Below are 15,119 nucleotides of genomic sequence, written 5' to 3' on the forward strand. Positions count from 1 at the left end.
GCCTTGACCCATGTATCATGTATGGCTCAATAGGCTGCGGATAAGATTAAGGGGATGCGGTTCAGTTTTAGTGAAATCTATTGTTTTTTTTTTTTTTTTTTTTTGTTAACCTCCTGTATTGTGGGCATCTAGAAACTACATGGAAGTACAGCTATGTAATTTTTTATTTTATTTTTTTCTTGCAAGGATAGTACGATTTCTGAAGTTTTGTGGACCGAAGCGGAAACTGGACTCTGCCGCCTTTGCCACCCATGAACCCTAGCTATCAGCCATCAAGAATCTCATTTCTAACTGTATTTCTTTGTCCTCGAGCCCCGCTGCTTTGCTTTCAGCCATCAAAGTATGGATCGAGGATCTGACCAACTCTATGGACCCCGTTCCATTTGGCAATGCTGATACCTCCGCAACCAGGGCTAAGGAAGAGTTCGATTCGACTGGGGATATCGAGGACGTAGCTATGCCAGATCGGGTACTACCTTATAATTATCCTTCTCCATTTGTTGATTTCTTTGCATGCTTCTTTGTTGTCCTGCTGGGTTTAACCATTCGCTGGTATCGGTTTGCTAATAGCTCTTAGTTTTTTCTTAGATCCTCATACTACTCTTTAGTACCCTACCGGTTGCTAGTTGTGTGTTATTGTTTATAAGAATTTCCTGTCATCTTTACTATTGTGTCTAATTATGAGCATATTGGCGTAGAATGTCCATGGGGCTCAATGGAAAGTTCACTAAGAACTGTTTGGCACTTTTTTTTGTTACAAATGGAAAGCCTGATGTCGTTTTTCTTTGCGAAACGAAGTGCTTGGATCATGCATCTTTATCCTTACTAAAAGTTTGGATTATTTTTCTTCTCGCTGGTTTGTTAATAGTGAAGACGGGCACTAGGGCCTTTGGGTTTTTTATTGGGGTGGGTGGGTATGTTATTGCTTTCCTCTACGCATATAAATATTGATTATGTTGATGATACGTTCCCTAATTTCTTCGCGGATGAAATTTAGCTATTGCCCCGGTTGCAGTCAAGTAGCTGCAACCCCTGTGGCAACCAAAGAAATTTCTAAAAAGGTATTTTGGAAAATACTATAACCTAGGAGGATATTTGTGAACCCTAGGGAAAAGTGAATTATTCCATTTCTTTGGCTGCCAGCAAGGGGTTGTATCGGGTAGCAGTCAAATTTTTTCCGATGGTGCCCTACTTGTTTATATGCTCCTCCCAAACCTTGGCTCCGTGTGCGCTGTTGGACCAATTTACATTGTTTTATTTTATCTCTTGCCTACCCTTGTGTTATTATTGGTGATTTTAATGAAGTTATGAATGCTGATGAGAAGTGTGGAGGCCAACCTTTTTCTCCTACTCCTGCCGCACCGGGGTTGTCCTCTCTTATTTCATCATTTGATCTCATTCCCATTCTACCGACCGGGTCACGTTATACTTGGTCAAACAAGCGACGACCACCTCATAGGGTCTTTGAAGTTCTTGATAGATGCTTGGCTAATCCCTCTTGGACTTCTATTTTTCCTTCATCGTCTATTTCCCGGTGACCCTCAACAGATTCTGACCATAACCCGTTACTTTTACATCTTTGTGGTCATCAACCATCATTCAAAAAACTGTTCCATTTTCAAGATGCTTGGTTCTCGCATTCTGGTTTTTCCTCATTATGTTCTTCAGCCTGGAATTCACCATGGGATTATAATCTCTGCGGTAAACTTTGTAGTTTTAGCCGTCTTCTATCGCAATTGAATAGGGAGATTTTTGGTCATGTTTCCACATTAAAGCATCGTTTACTCTCTAAATTTTCTCTTTTGGATTCCTCCGGTATCTCCCTTGATGATCACTCTCGCCTCTCTACTTTGACTGATAATCTTAAGTGGATTTTTGACGCGGAGGAACAATTTGGGTTTCATAAGTCTAGGGCCAATTATCTTTCTGATGGTGATAGAAACCCCCATTACTATCATGCTATTTCCAGGACCAATCTTTGCCGCAGGCGTATTGATTTTTTGTGGAACTCTGATGGGGAAAAGGTATGGGGGGCACGTGAAATTGCCCATGTGTTTGCTCAGTATCTAACTGAGATTTTTTCAACTTCTCACCCACTCAATGCTTCTTTTGTGGAATGTTTATTCTCACCAATCCTATCTGAGGATTTTGCTTCATTTTTGTCTGAGATGCCTTCTGAAACCGAAATTCATAATGTTGTTTTCTCTTTGGGATCATTCAAAGCCCTGGGATGGATGGTTTCCATGCATGTTTTTATTAGAAGCTTTGGCATTTTATGGGTAAAGATGTTTGTACTTTTGTATCAGATTTTTTTGTAAATCACTCTTTTTCTTTTGGTACGAACCATACTCTTATCTGTCTGATTCCGAAGAAAGAATCTGCAACTATGGTTGAGGACTTCACACCTATTAGTTTATGTAATGTGAGCTATAAAATTCTTGCAAAACTATTGGCTAACCGACTGAAAACTTTCCTCCCTTCTATCATCTCACCATTCCAATTTGCTTTTTTGCCCGGTAAGCAGATTTATGCTAATGTGGTACTAGCACATGAAAATTTTCATTTCCTTAAACAGAAAAATAGAGGAAAAACTGGTTTTGTGGACATTAAAATTGACATGTCTAAGGCCTATGATAGAATAGAATGGAGTTTGATTAAGAACCTTTTCTCCTTCCTTGGTTTTGGTCCTTCTTGGTGCAGTATGGTCTCATACTTCCTTTCTTCTGTTTCCTACTCCATTAAGTTGGAAGGCTTGGCCTTCGAATTATTTTCTCCCTCTAGGGGAATTCGGCAGGATTGCCCACTTAGTTATCTCTTTATTCTAGCCATGGATGTACTTTCCCATCTCTTCTCTACATATCGTGATCTTAACCTATTTCAGGGAATTAAAATCGCTCGTAGAGCTCTAGAGATTTCACATCTTTTATTTGCTGATGATGTGTTTATTTTTCGGGTTCTACCTGATGATTTATTATCGATCAAGGCAGTTCTTGATCTTTTCTCGGACTTATCGGGACAATATTTATTTTTCTAAAAGTGGTTGCTTTTTCAGTGCTAATGTTTCAACGTCGGAACGAGCTAACCTTTGTTCAATTTTGGGTATCGAGGAGGGCCCTGCGGAGTTCACATATCTTGGAACTAAGATTACTCCGCATCGCTCCTGGATTAGGACTTTTAAATACATTGTTGAGAGAGTTGAAAATAAATTGACTTTATGCAAATCAAATTTGCTATCATATGCTTGCTGAAAGGTGTTAATCCAATCCGTGCTATACTCTATTCCGTCTTATTGGATGTCGTATTTTGCTTTTCCACAAAAAATTTGTAGTCAAGTTAATTCAATTTGTGCTCGCTTTTGGATTGAAGCGGGGAGCCCGTTTGCCTCACCTAAGAAAGCTCATATGATTTCCTGGGATAAAATTTCCTCTCCAACTAAAAATGGTGGTCTTGGTTTACGAGAGGCTAAAACTCATAACACTGCTCTACTGTTAAAGTTTGCCTGGAGGTTGCTTACTGAGCCTGACGCCTTGTGAGCGAAAACTCTTCGAGCTAAATATTTTTCGGATCGTTCTCTTTTTGATCCTTCTATTCGAAAGAAAAAAGAGGCTCTTGGATATGGAATAGTATTGTGTCGGTTATTCCTACCCTTCCATGAAATGGTTGAAGTTAAAAAATCGGTGAATTTTTGGTTTGACCCATGGGTTAGAACCTGTCCGACCTTGGATAGTTCAACATCTTCTATTTCTTTCATCCCAGAATTTAAAGTGTCTGATGCTATTTATGATGGTGTTTGGAATGCATCAATTTTATGTTCTTTTTTTGCGAATGATCTCATTTCCCTCATTTGTCAATTCCTATATCAGATCTGCCTGATAAATGGCGTTGCCGCCTATCATCGGATGGTAGTTTGACTACCAAACGGGCGGCCAGTTTTATTTCTGGTAGTACCCAGGACCGTTCCTTGGTTGGTGCGACCAGAACCCCTCCCGCTCTTCCCATTGGCGGGTGGACTTTCTTATGGAAACTCAAGATACTGAAAAAATGGTGCTTATTACCTCTGGGACCATCGCAATACTACTCTTAGACATGCTGACTCTCCCAACCCGATGACTGGTGCTACACAAAATCAATAGATAGCTTTCTCCTATGAAATTACGTGAGGGTTTTGCTATTAATGATGGTTCCTTCTCTGTTACAGATTACCCTGAGGACTGATCGAGGGGTTTTCCTCCCTTAACGTTTTTGTCATATCCAGTCTTAGTTTGTACAGGGTTTCCTAATGTTTTGGGACCAGATTCTACATGGTTATGTGGTGTTTTATATCAAAGTCAGTTTCGGATCATCCACAAGGGTGCCATTCACTCATCCGACGCGGCAGTGATTGAAGCCACAGGCATTCTACAGGGGTTGCGAAGGATGCGATCGAAAGGTTGGAATATCTCTGAAGTTTGGTTCTCTTCCAAAGCCTTACTTCATCTTATTCTGAAGCCAGTACAAGGTTGCTAACCCTTCATTAGGTTTTCTACTTTCTGGAATATATATGCCTGTTTTGGACATATACATTTTGTATATAAGTGTGGGGAATCTGATCCAACTATGTTATATTTAAGGTCTGTAGGACCTTGGGTTAGATCAGGTTATACGAACCTAAACCTGATGGATTGTACATGGTTCCTGTTTAATGAATTTTCTTGTTCCATCAAAAAAAGGTAAAAAAAGAAAAAAAAGAAAAAAAAGAAAAAAAAAAGGTATAGGGATAGAAGTGAAATTTCTCTCCCTTAAAGGAATTGGTTTTACAGTTGAATTTGGACGAAGGGAAGTCTACTTCTTTATGCGATAAAAATTGGTTGTTGGCTTTGGAATACAATCGGGCGATCATTCAAGCAGCCCAAATGATCGTTTATAGAATCCAAGCAAGGTTTTAGGGGACGGTATCGAATTGGATCGGTGGGTATTAATCAATGTTGTCCTTTTTTAAAAAATACTAATTTTTTATTGTTTTACCTTGAAACGATACGGATAATGGATCAGGATGGGATCAGAATCAATCTCACCGATATCGATCCGATACAGACAATACCAGATTGATACTTGAAACCATGTTATGGACCAAGGTTTTAGGGATGGTATCAGTATCGGTATTAGTAGATACCGATCCAATATTGATCCGGATCGGATTTGTTGGTATCGGTTGGTTTTGCCCCTATGCTTTTTAAAGTACTATTTTTTTTTTACTATTTTACCCCTAAAATGATATAGATAACAGATTTGGATCGGTCAGGGATCGGGGATCGATCTCAACCCATACTGACCCGATAGGCCGATGCGGCTGATACTAGACCGATACTTGAAACCATGAATCCAAGTCCTTCATTATTTTAATTTTTATTTTGGAGTAATTTACATCTCCTTCGTCTGTACTTTGCTTTTATTACATCTTTTTCCTTTGTGTTTTTGGATATTACATTCACCTCCCTTGTCAGTTGATGTTGTTAATGGGGTTGTTAGTTTTGAATTGTAAAAGATGATTTTAACCTTTTATAATTCAACCACAAATTTTAATACCTATTTTACCCCTATGTATCTTCTTATATCATTTTCCTCCAAATTGAAAAAATATTAGGATATGAGAAAATCTGAATGAGTTATACACCATCTTCGGCGAAGGTGAGTTGAAGATCAAGTGACAACGATGAGGTGATTTCCTTATTTATCTCTTATAATAAGTGCCGGCTACAAGCGGTAGTGTCATAATTAGAAAATTTTATATGACAGATTAGGCAATTTTCAGGTTATAGGATTGATTGAATCAAATGTTTATTTTGAAAATCATACTTGCTGAAATTTCTAGTAATAAGAGCCCGCGATGGAGAAAAGATATGAGAAAAATAGAAGAAAAGAGAGGAAATCGATGGAGAGAGAGACTACTTCACAAAGCACCGGGGCTTCAACACACGACGACAAAGGTCTGAAGGTATTGGCAGCACCAGAGCTTCCATCGCTGTTCGTCGTTGGCTGATGGCCGTTTGTCAAGGAAGAGGTCTATCAAGGTAAAAGGGTGAAAGAGTAAAAATACAATAATGAGGATAATATGGGTATTACTGAAATATTGTACAGACCAAACGGTAAGAAGTTGATAGAGGGAGCCTATTTATAAAATTTTAACACACTATAGGGGAGGTGGATGTAATTTTTGAAAACATAAGGGAGAGAGATGTAATAAGAACAAAGTACATTTGAGGGGATGTAAATTACTTTTTATTTTATTATTTTATTATTTATTTAAAGAAGAGAGTTTTTTATTTGGGAGCCGAGGGATTTGGGCTTTTCATTGGGGTGGCACAGTCATTTTGTCTATCTTGAGTTTAGATGCCAGCTCTAAATTTTTTGACAGAATCTTTCTTCCCTTTTATTTAAAAATTTATAGATTTAGGTTTGTTACAGTCATCAATAAATTGTTCCTTAATAAGCTTGATTTTGAAAATTATTATATTGACCAAACTTCTGTATAGTGCAATAGCTTTAGTGGTTAAGTTATTTTAATTTGAAAAACATGAAAATTTCACCATATTGTGTGAGTACTTATAGAGCTTCTTCATTTATGAAAATTGTCTTTTAATTATCACATTTGTAAACTTATTTTTAATCTGTTTCAATCTTTTAGACTCCAATTATGGATTATTTAAATATATCAAGGGAATATATCAAGGAAAAGGTTGGAAATGTAGCTGGTATATCCAGAGTTGTATCTTTCTCTTCCTTTTTTGAAAAAGTCTTTTCCATCCAAACCCTTCCATTGATTGAACCGCTAGCTATAAGAAAACAGACAGCATACCATATATCAATTGAAGTTATTAAAGATCATATGAAATTTGTTCCTGGATGCTATTGATTGTCCGGAATGAATTATTTCTTTCAATGAAGCTGTAGTGCAACCCTAGTTGGAGTTGCAGAGATTGTTTTTTCTCTCAAGGAACTTTGTTTGTGTCGTATTAGAAAGACCCATGTGCCTTGCACCAACCAGATCATAGTTTATATAATTCAGACTAACTTTCCAGGTCGCTTCCTTCAATTTTTAATTTCTAATAATAGTGAGCACATAATCTTTTATTTGAAAGCAACTATTATGTGTGTCTCAAATTCTCATAGTCATTTTGAAGATTGCTCTGCTTTGTCATTTCTTGATGATGAATTATGTGAGAATATTTATTTATTTATTTATTTTTTGGGTTCTCTGATGATCCCAGAGACATGGACTGACAGTCGATGTGGGATGTGGGATGTGGGATGTGGGTCAATTAAAACTATTCAGATTTAAATGCATTCATGTGTTCTTACGTATTGCCATATTTGCTTTTTATTTTTTAATGATTCATTTCTTTTTTGATAAATTTTTATTTGTTATTATTTTTTTCAAACGATTTGGTAAGTTTTTATTTTGACATCGATAAATCTCTATTTGAGTTGAAATTTGACATTACTTTGATAAGATGGACTCTATCATGAGGTTGATATTACTTTGATACGATGGGTAAATGATTTTTTCCTCAACTTGCATGACCAAGAACTTTTCTCTGTGTTATCAATTATTATTTTTAAATCATGATTTGATTTGTCTAAATCAACCTAAATCAAATCAGGTTGTTTACCTAATTGGGGGTTGTTAAGGAGAGTTGATCACTTGACCTCTCTCAACTGACATCAAACATAGCTGTTGCCAGCCAATATTGTGCTGCAGAAGCTTACCTAGTTATATTAGAGTATGTTAATTAAAAAAAATAAAATAATGGATCATTCATTTTCTTGACTAAATGCTAAAAGCCCCTTAATTTTTTTTTTTAAAAGAAATATATAGAAGATGGTCCTAATTATTCATTTAAATTGAGTGGAAGTATTGGATAGACTCAAATTGCTTTCCACAAAATCATAGCTTACCTAAATGAGTGGAAGGCCAGCCATGTTCACACTGACTCTCAGAGTTGCTTCCTCTAAATTTTAATTTTTTGTAATTGTCACATATTTACTTTATTGACGTCAAAATATGTGATTAAATATGCCTTGTGGAAGGTGTACGTGGAATTAAAAAAATATGAAAATTCTGAGAAGAGGCTCCATCATTATAATTGGAGTAGGTATCCAAATTCAAGTTAATCAGGTAAACTATACAATGAAGGGATCCAATATCTTCTAACCAAAAAAAAAAAAAAAAAAATCAAATATTACAAATTTTCTACTACACGCCAGTTGCATCCTAGACACTAGTTTACCATCTTCGAATAAATTCCTCATAAGAAAATATATGATGGAAATATTTTAATAATTTCAAATAAATTATAATTTTTCCTAAGTAGAGAAATATTTTGACTAATTTCAAGCAAACTATAATTTCTCCTAAGTAGAGAAAAAAAAATAAAAATGTGTAGCATGACAAGCTTAAAATTTCCCTTTTATGATTGAAGGTGAATGAACATTGCTTTGCAGTCTATATAACATCTTGTAAGCTCATACCGATTCTAAACTAAGATTTGTTGTGTGAGTATACGCGTGTGTGTGTGTGTGTGTGCGCGCGTGTGCGCGTTTGAGAGAGAGAGAGAGAGAGAGAGAAAGACGGTTAGGGTTATTGATGGTATTAAAGATAGTTTAGTGAGTGGTGGTGGCGGCTTTGTATTGCTTTGCATAGTGATTGTCTCCCTCTTGATGGTAATATGATATTATTTGGCTGTGGAGATAACCCAGATAGATGCAAGAAGCATCATATGCACCAACAAGAAGATTTTGAAGTCTTAGCTTATGAAGTTGAAGGAGATGGAGGCTATAGAGGTGGTGGTGGTCATCACCACAATTATGGTGGTGTTGGTCATCACCACAATTATGGTGGTGTTGGTGATGGCAACCACCACCACTACCACCATCACCATGGTGGCAATAGTGGTGGTGGAAGTCATCATTGATGCAGAAGCATTTCCAAAGAGGCCAACAACCTAGTACACTAAGCCTACAAGACTAAGCTAAATAGTAGTTGTAGTCCATTACTTTGGGTAGTTTCACGGTGACACTTGTACTAACTGACAAGGAATTAAAAGTCGAGTAATATATGGATAGAAATGGCCAGAATATTATTTTCCAACAAAAAAAAATTATGCATCATTTGCTATTTTCTAGAAGAAGTTACGGCTGTTGATAAAGAATATCTAGGCTAAATGCAGACTCTTTGGAATTCTAGAATTCCACTTTCTCTTTTTAGTCCAATTTTCATTTAAATTCAGTTCTAGCACTTCTTGGGCATCTCAACCACTATATTTCTTGACTCTTCAAGATCTAAAATTGCCTTTCAAGGTTCCCAAAATCTTTACTAATTAGTATGGTGGTTTGTCTTCCCAATCAACTTTAAAATTAGTTTATCTTGTAAATTGCCTATCCTTAAAAGGTTGTTCCAAGGTCATCTATTTGAGCTTGTACCAATGATAAAATGCATACTTAACTTGATTTGTAATTTTATTTGAGCTTTTGGCCTTTGAGAAGGGGTAGTATTCTTGTGTTGCTCTTATATATTTAATGTACAATCGTCTTGTTGAACAAGCAATTTTTTTGTAGGGGGTTTTTCGAGTTAGAGTTTCAGAACGAGTTTTCTTGCTGCTATTTGGGTGTAATCTCTTTTTTATATAATGAAACATCTTCTTCTTTGCCCAAGGACATAGCACACCACTTCGGTGTGTGAACCTTGTTAAATCTCTATGTTGTGTGGATTTGTGTTTATGTATTTTTGTATTTGTTGGTATATTTACTATAACACATTGTCTGGCACGAAATTACAGAGACCCCGAAAGAAAGCACGTCCCTCCACCATAGAAAGTGGGCCGCCAAGCCCGACCTTTGATGTCGGTGAGGTATGGATGTATGGTATGGTATTCCTTTTTTCGGAAGTAAAGTAATTTTAGTTCCTATAAATTGAAATCCACAATTATGAAAGCCGGTGATTTTTCATTAAAAAGAAAATAAGCCTATTATTTGTGGAATCCGTACTCTGTGGGCTCTTAAGCAGATGTAAGTGAGGAATTTTTTTGTAATTACCTATTATTAAGGATTTAGTTATTGGTATTAGTATTGGTATTGGTTGATATTGATATGATACCAATTGATACCAGTGAGGATCGGTGCGTATCGGTCACTTTTGCACTTATTTTTTTTTCAAAAAAAGTACATTACTGTTTTACCCTTGAAATGATACAAGTAATCAATCCGGATCAGTCAAGTATTGGTATCATCGCAGTTGATATCGATACAATACAACCAATATGATCGATACGATACCGATACTTGAAACCATGTTTGTTAATTATTATTATTATTATTTTTCTTTTTGAGAGGGGTAGAAATAACTCTTTACTCATCGTTAACGTGTAAAACTCATGAAAATATCTCTTGAATCTATAGATGAGAATTGGGCTACATAGTCAAACATGTCATTGACAATGTCTTTCTAGTTAAAGGGTTAGTCAAGCTTTTAATTTCCCTTGAAACATGGTTGAACAAATAAGTTCCAAAGTATGTGGATAAGTAAATATTATCTTCTAAGATACATTACATCGTCGGAGGAGATATTGCCTCAATTTTGTTTGTATGGATAGAATCATTTGGGAGCTATTTTTACACATGGTGGAGGACGAGTGGTGATAGGAAAGAAAAATAATATGAATATATTGATTTCAAGTGTGGATTAAGGACCGTATGAGAATCATTCTCATATCCAACATGAGGGCTTCTCTTGATAATTTTGTAGTTCTTAATGAGGAGTAAAGAAATGCGGTTAGTTAGGTGCCGTTTGATAACACTCTGGGAGAATGTTTCTGGTGTTCTTCTATTCTGCGGGAATGTAAATAGAACAGAAATATGTTTGGCACGTCCGGTTCATTTTTGTATTCCCCCGGAATGAACCAATGAAAAAGAATGAGTAAAGAATACATTGCAAGAGTACCAAAAAGTTGCTTTTCTATTCTTTTATAAACTTAAAAGAACAATCCCCTATTCAAAACCCCCAAACCCTTTTCTCCATCTCACGATCAAAAAACCCCAAGTCCTAAGGAAAACCTATTGCAGGTTTTCACTCTCAGGTTTCGCCGCTGCCCTCTCTCTCCTTCGCCGATTCCCTCTCTCTCTCTCTCGGTCGCAGGTTGTTAGTATCCAGGTGCGTCGCCGCTGCCCTCTCTCTCCTTCGCCGATTCCCTCTCTCTCTCTCTCGGTCGCAGGTTGTTAGTATCTAGGTGCGTCGCCGGTGCCATCTCTCTCCTTCGCCGCTTCACTGTCTCTCTCTCTCGGTCGCAGGTTGGGCGCAGGTCAGTCGCCGGTGCCCTCTCTCTCCTTCGCCGCTTCACTGTCTCTCTCTCTCTCGGTCGCAGGTTGGGCACAGGTCAGTCGCCGCTGCCCTCTCTCTCCTTCGCCGCCTCCCTGTATCTCTCTCTCGGTTGCAGGTCGGTCGCCGGTGCCCTCTCTCTCCTTCGCCGCTTCACTGTCTCTCTCTCTCTCGGTCACAGGTTGGGCGCAGGTCAGTCGCCGCTGCCCTCTCTCTCCTTCGTCGCTTCACTGTCTCTCTCTCGGTCGTTGGTCGGTCGCCGGTCGCCGCTTCTTTGCCTCTCACGATCGACGCTTCCCTGCAACTCACGATCTTCCCTGCAGCAGGTATTAACAAAATATCCCAATAAGCTCTTAGATTTGGCATGTGGCATGTCCAATTCATTTTTCAATTATCAGATTTCAATGTTACAGATTTGTTCGGATTTTATGTCAACTCATGAAAAATCCAGACTTGAGATCAAACTTATCATAAAAGTGAATGAAGGTGGGGCACATCACTGGGAGATATGAACTTATCATAAAACTTATCAAACTTATCATGAAAAATCCAGACTTGAGATCCAGACTTTAAATTCCAGGTTGTTAGTATCCACATCACTGGGGAACAACCAAAAGGCATGTCACTGGCCTTCCTTTAGCACTAGGACTTTACTATTGGCCTTTCTTTCTGAATTATGATTTCTGTAATATTATACCATTCAACAGTCCTCATAATAAATATCACTTGACTAGGTTTTTAGGACAGTTAGATCTTTTCTTAGTTATTAATTTTCTCCTCTAGTTCATCTACTCTAAATTGTCTGATTTTAAATCTTATCTTATTATCTTCTATTTTGTTCATTAGTCCCTATCATTTTTCCTGTTATTTCTCTGGTTGGAGATCCACCTTATAGGTCCCTTTTCTTGTAGAATATACTTAGAGGATTAAAAGACCAGAGTTACCATTATTGATCCTTTTTTAAACTAATAAAATCTTCAGTGCTTAATGATATTGATATTTTGGAGCTGGAAGAGGGCTTTTATTATGTAAACAAATGGAAAGATCAATTTGAAGTTCTTGAGCATGATGTAAACAAATACCTTGCCAAAAGACATGTATTTCTTTTTTAAGGCTATAATGAGATGTGTTTCTAATTTTAGAGTAATGGCATCCACTTCGAGAGCTAATAACGAGGCAGCAAAATGGACTCAAAGCGAACAAGATTATCTCTTGAAATTAATGGTTGAACAAGTGAAAGTTGGTAATAAGAGTTCTAGCACTTTCAATAAAGGTGGGTGGAACAATATCAAGAAGGGGCTTGAGGAAAAATTTAATCGGTCATTTACGATGGTTCAATTAAGGAATAAGATGAATAAAATGCGATTCGATTACAGTGCTTTCAAGAGACTACTGGATACTACAGGTTTTGGTTGGAATTCCGTGACGAGGACCTGTACAGTTGAAGATGACAGTGTTTGGGATGTACACATCAAGGTATACTATACTTTTATATGATTTTTTTAATATTCGGTGTAATTTTATCTAATAGCTAGTGTGTAAAATTTTCAGGAAAATCGTAATTGGTCAAAGTTTAGGAGGAATGGGCTACCACATTGGCCTGAACTATGTATAATTTTTGGGGATTCATATGCTAGTGGGATAGGCGGATTCGGGAATGAATCTGATTTCAGGTTTGAAAAGGAATCGAGAGGTGTTGATGATGAGGTGGATGCAGATGTAGATGTAACTCCAACTACTCCATTGGCTAATACCTTGCCAACAAGTTATTATGAAAGCCAAGATCCAGGAACTGATCGTCCTAGAGTCAACAAAAGACTTGATAGGACACCTACAGGATATAGGAAGAAGAGTAGGACAACTGGTATTGAACGCGCCATACAGACCCTAGCCGAGTCAGTAGCAAACAAGAATACTTCAACCCCTAGCTCAACTCCAATGGGTCTCACTCCAAATACCACAGATTTCAGCACTTCTACTTGTGTTAGATTATTGGAAACTATGAATGATATCCCAAGAGAATTGCATATTAAGGCGTGCAAGAGGATATTGGTGGATCGGGAATGGAGAGAATTATTCATTACTCTCAAGGATGAAACGAAACAATTGGCTTTTGATGTGTTAGATTGATGGATGATAATCTAACCTTTTTTTTTTAATATGGATGATTGTAATGAAATACATTTAAGACCTTTTGTAGTAGGATCGATATATTTTGATAGTTACACTTGATGTAAAAGTGTAATATGGATATTTACACTTTATGCTACTTTTCTAAATATGCCAGTTAAATTTTACTATTATTGTAGCAATGATTCTGTTGGATGCCTTTTTGTTTTAAATACTTATTACATCATCTGATAATTAGGGCATGTTGGATGATTATAGTTTTATAGATCTTTTGGAAAATTTGTATTAGGGGATAAACATTTGTATGATATTAACAAGTTTATAATTTGTATGAATCAGTTATGGCAAATGTCGATAATACTCCAATAATCTCCTCTACTGACGACGATGTAGAAGAATTGATTCTCGCAACATTGTTGATAGTACAATATCATTATTCCAGCGATTTATACAATAGAGAACCACGCAGGGATAGTGCATTCACAGGGGCAACATGGGTACATGAGGTATTGCATGGGCATGCAAACCGCTGTTACGAAGAATTTGGCATGGAACGACATGTGTTTTTAAATTTATGCCTACTAATGAGACATCGTGGTTGGTTACAAGACAGTCGCAAAATTAGGGTAGATGAGCAATTGGCAATGTTCATGTTCAGAATAACAGGTGTAGGTCCTACTAATAGAGCAGTTGAGGAGAGATTCCAACATTCAGGACAGACTGTCAGCTATTACTTTGGCAAAGTATTGCAAGGGGTGCTTAAGCTTTCTAAGGAGTATATCAAAGCCCCATCGTTTGATGAGATTCCTATGGAAATAATTGCAAACAACAAATGGTGGCCATATTTTAAGGTAAATTGGAAATTTTCTTTCTAATAAGTTTACATCATTTTTTAACTTATGATCGTTTTTTGTTTCACATAATAGTGCTTTTGGTTGGTTTTTTGTTTTATTTTAATTAGGATTGCATTGGTGCCATAGATGGTACACATGTTACGGCTATAGTTCCCAAGGGAAAACAGATCCCATATCGAGGACGGAAGGGGATAACAACCCAAAATGTGATGTGTGCCTGCTCGTTTGACATGAAGTTCACTTTTGTATATGCGGGTTGGGAAGGCAGTGCAAATGATTATCGTGTATTCAATAGAGCCCTAGAGGATCCTACTTTACGATTTCCTCATCCTCCCCAAGGTATATCAATTCCTAAATTATCATGTATGCAAATGATTATTGTGTATGCTTTTAATGTCTTGCTTTATCATATTGTAGGGAAGTATTACGTTGTAGACTCAGGATATGCGAGTAGGAATGGATACTTGACACCATTTAAAGGAGAGAGATATCATATACCAGATTATAATGGAGGAAGAAGACAACCCAGAAGTACTAAGGAATTGTTTAATTATAGACATTCTTCTTTAAGGAATCATATTGAGCGTTGTTTTGGGATTTTAAAATCAAGATTCCCTATTTTAAAAAACATGCCTCAATTCTCACTTAGTTACCAAAGTTATATTGTGATAGCTTGTTGTGGACTTCATAACTATATTAAATCTGAACAAATAGCAGATGCACTTTTTCAACAATATGGGGAAGATGACTACTATGATCCTAATGAAGAGAGAGTCAGGGTAGTC

Source organism: Macadamia integrifolia, unplaced genomic scaffold (assembly GCF_013358625.1).
Source record: "Macadamia integrifolia cultivar HAES 741 unplaced genomic scaffold, SCU_Mint_v3 scaffold566, whole genome shotgun sequence".
Lineage (NCBI taxonomy): Eukaryota > Viridiplantae > Streptophyta > Magnoliopsida > Proteales > Proteaceae > Macadamia > Macadamia integrifolia.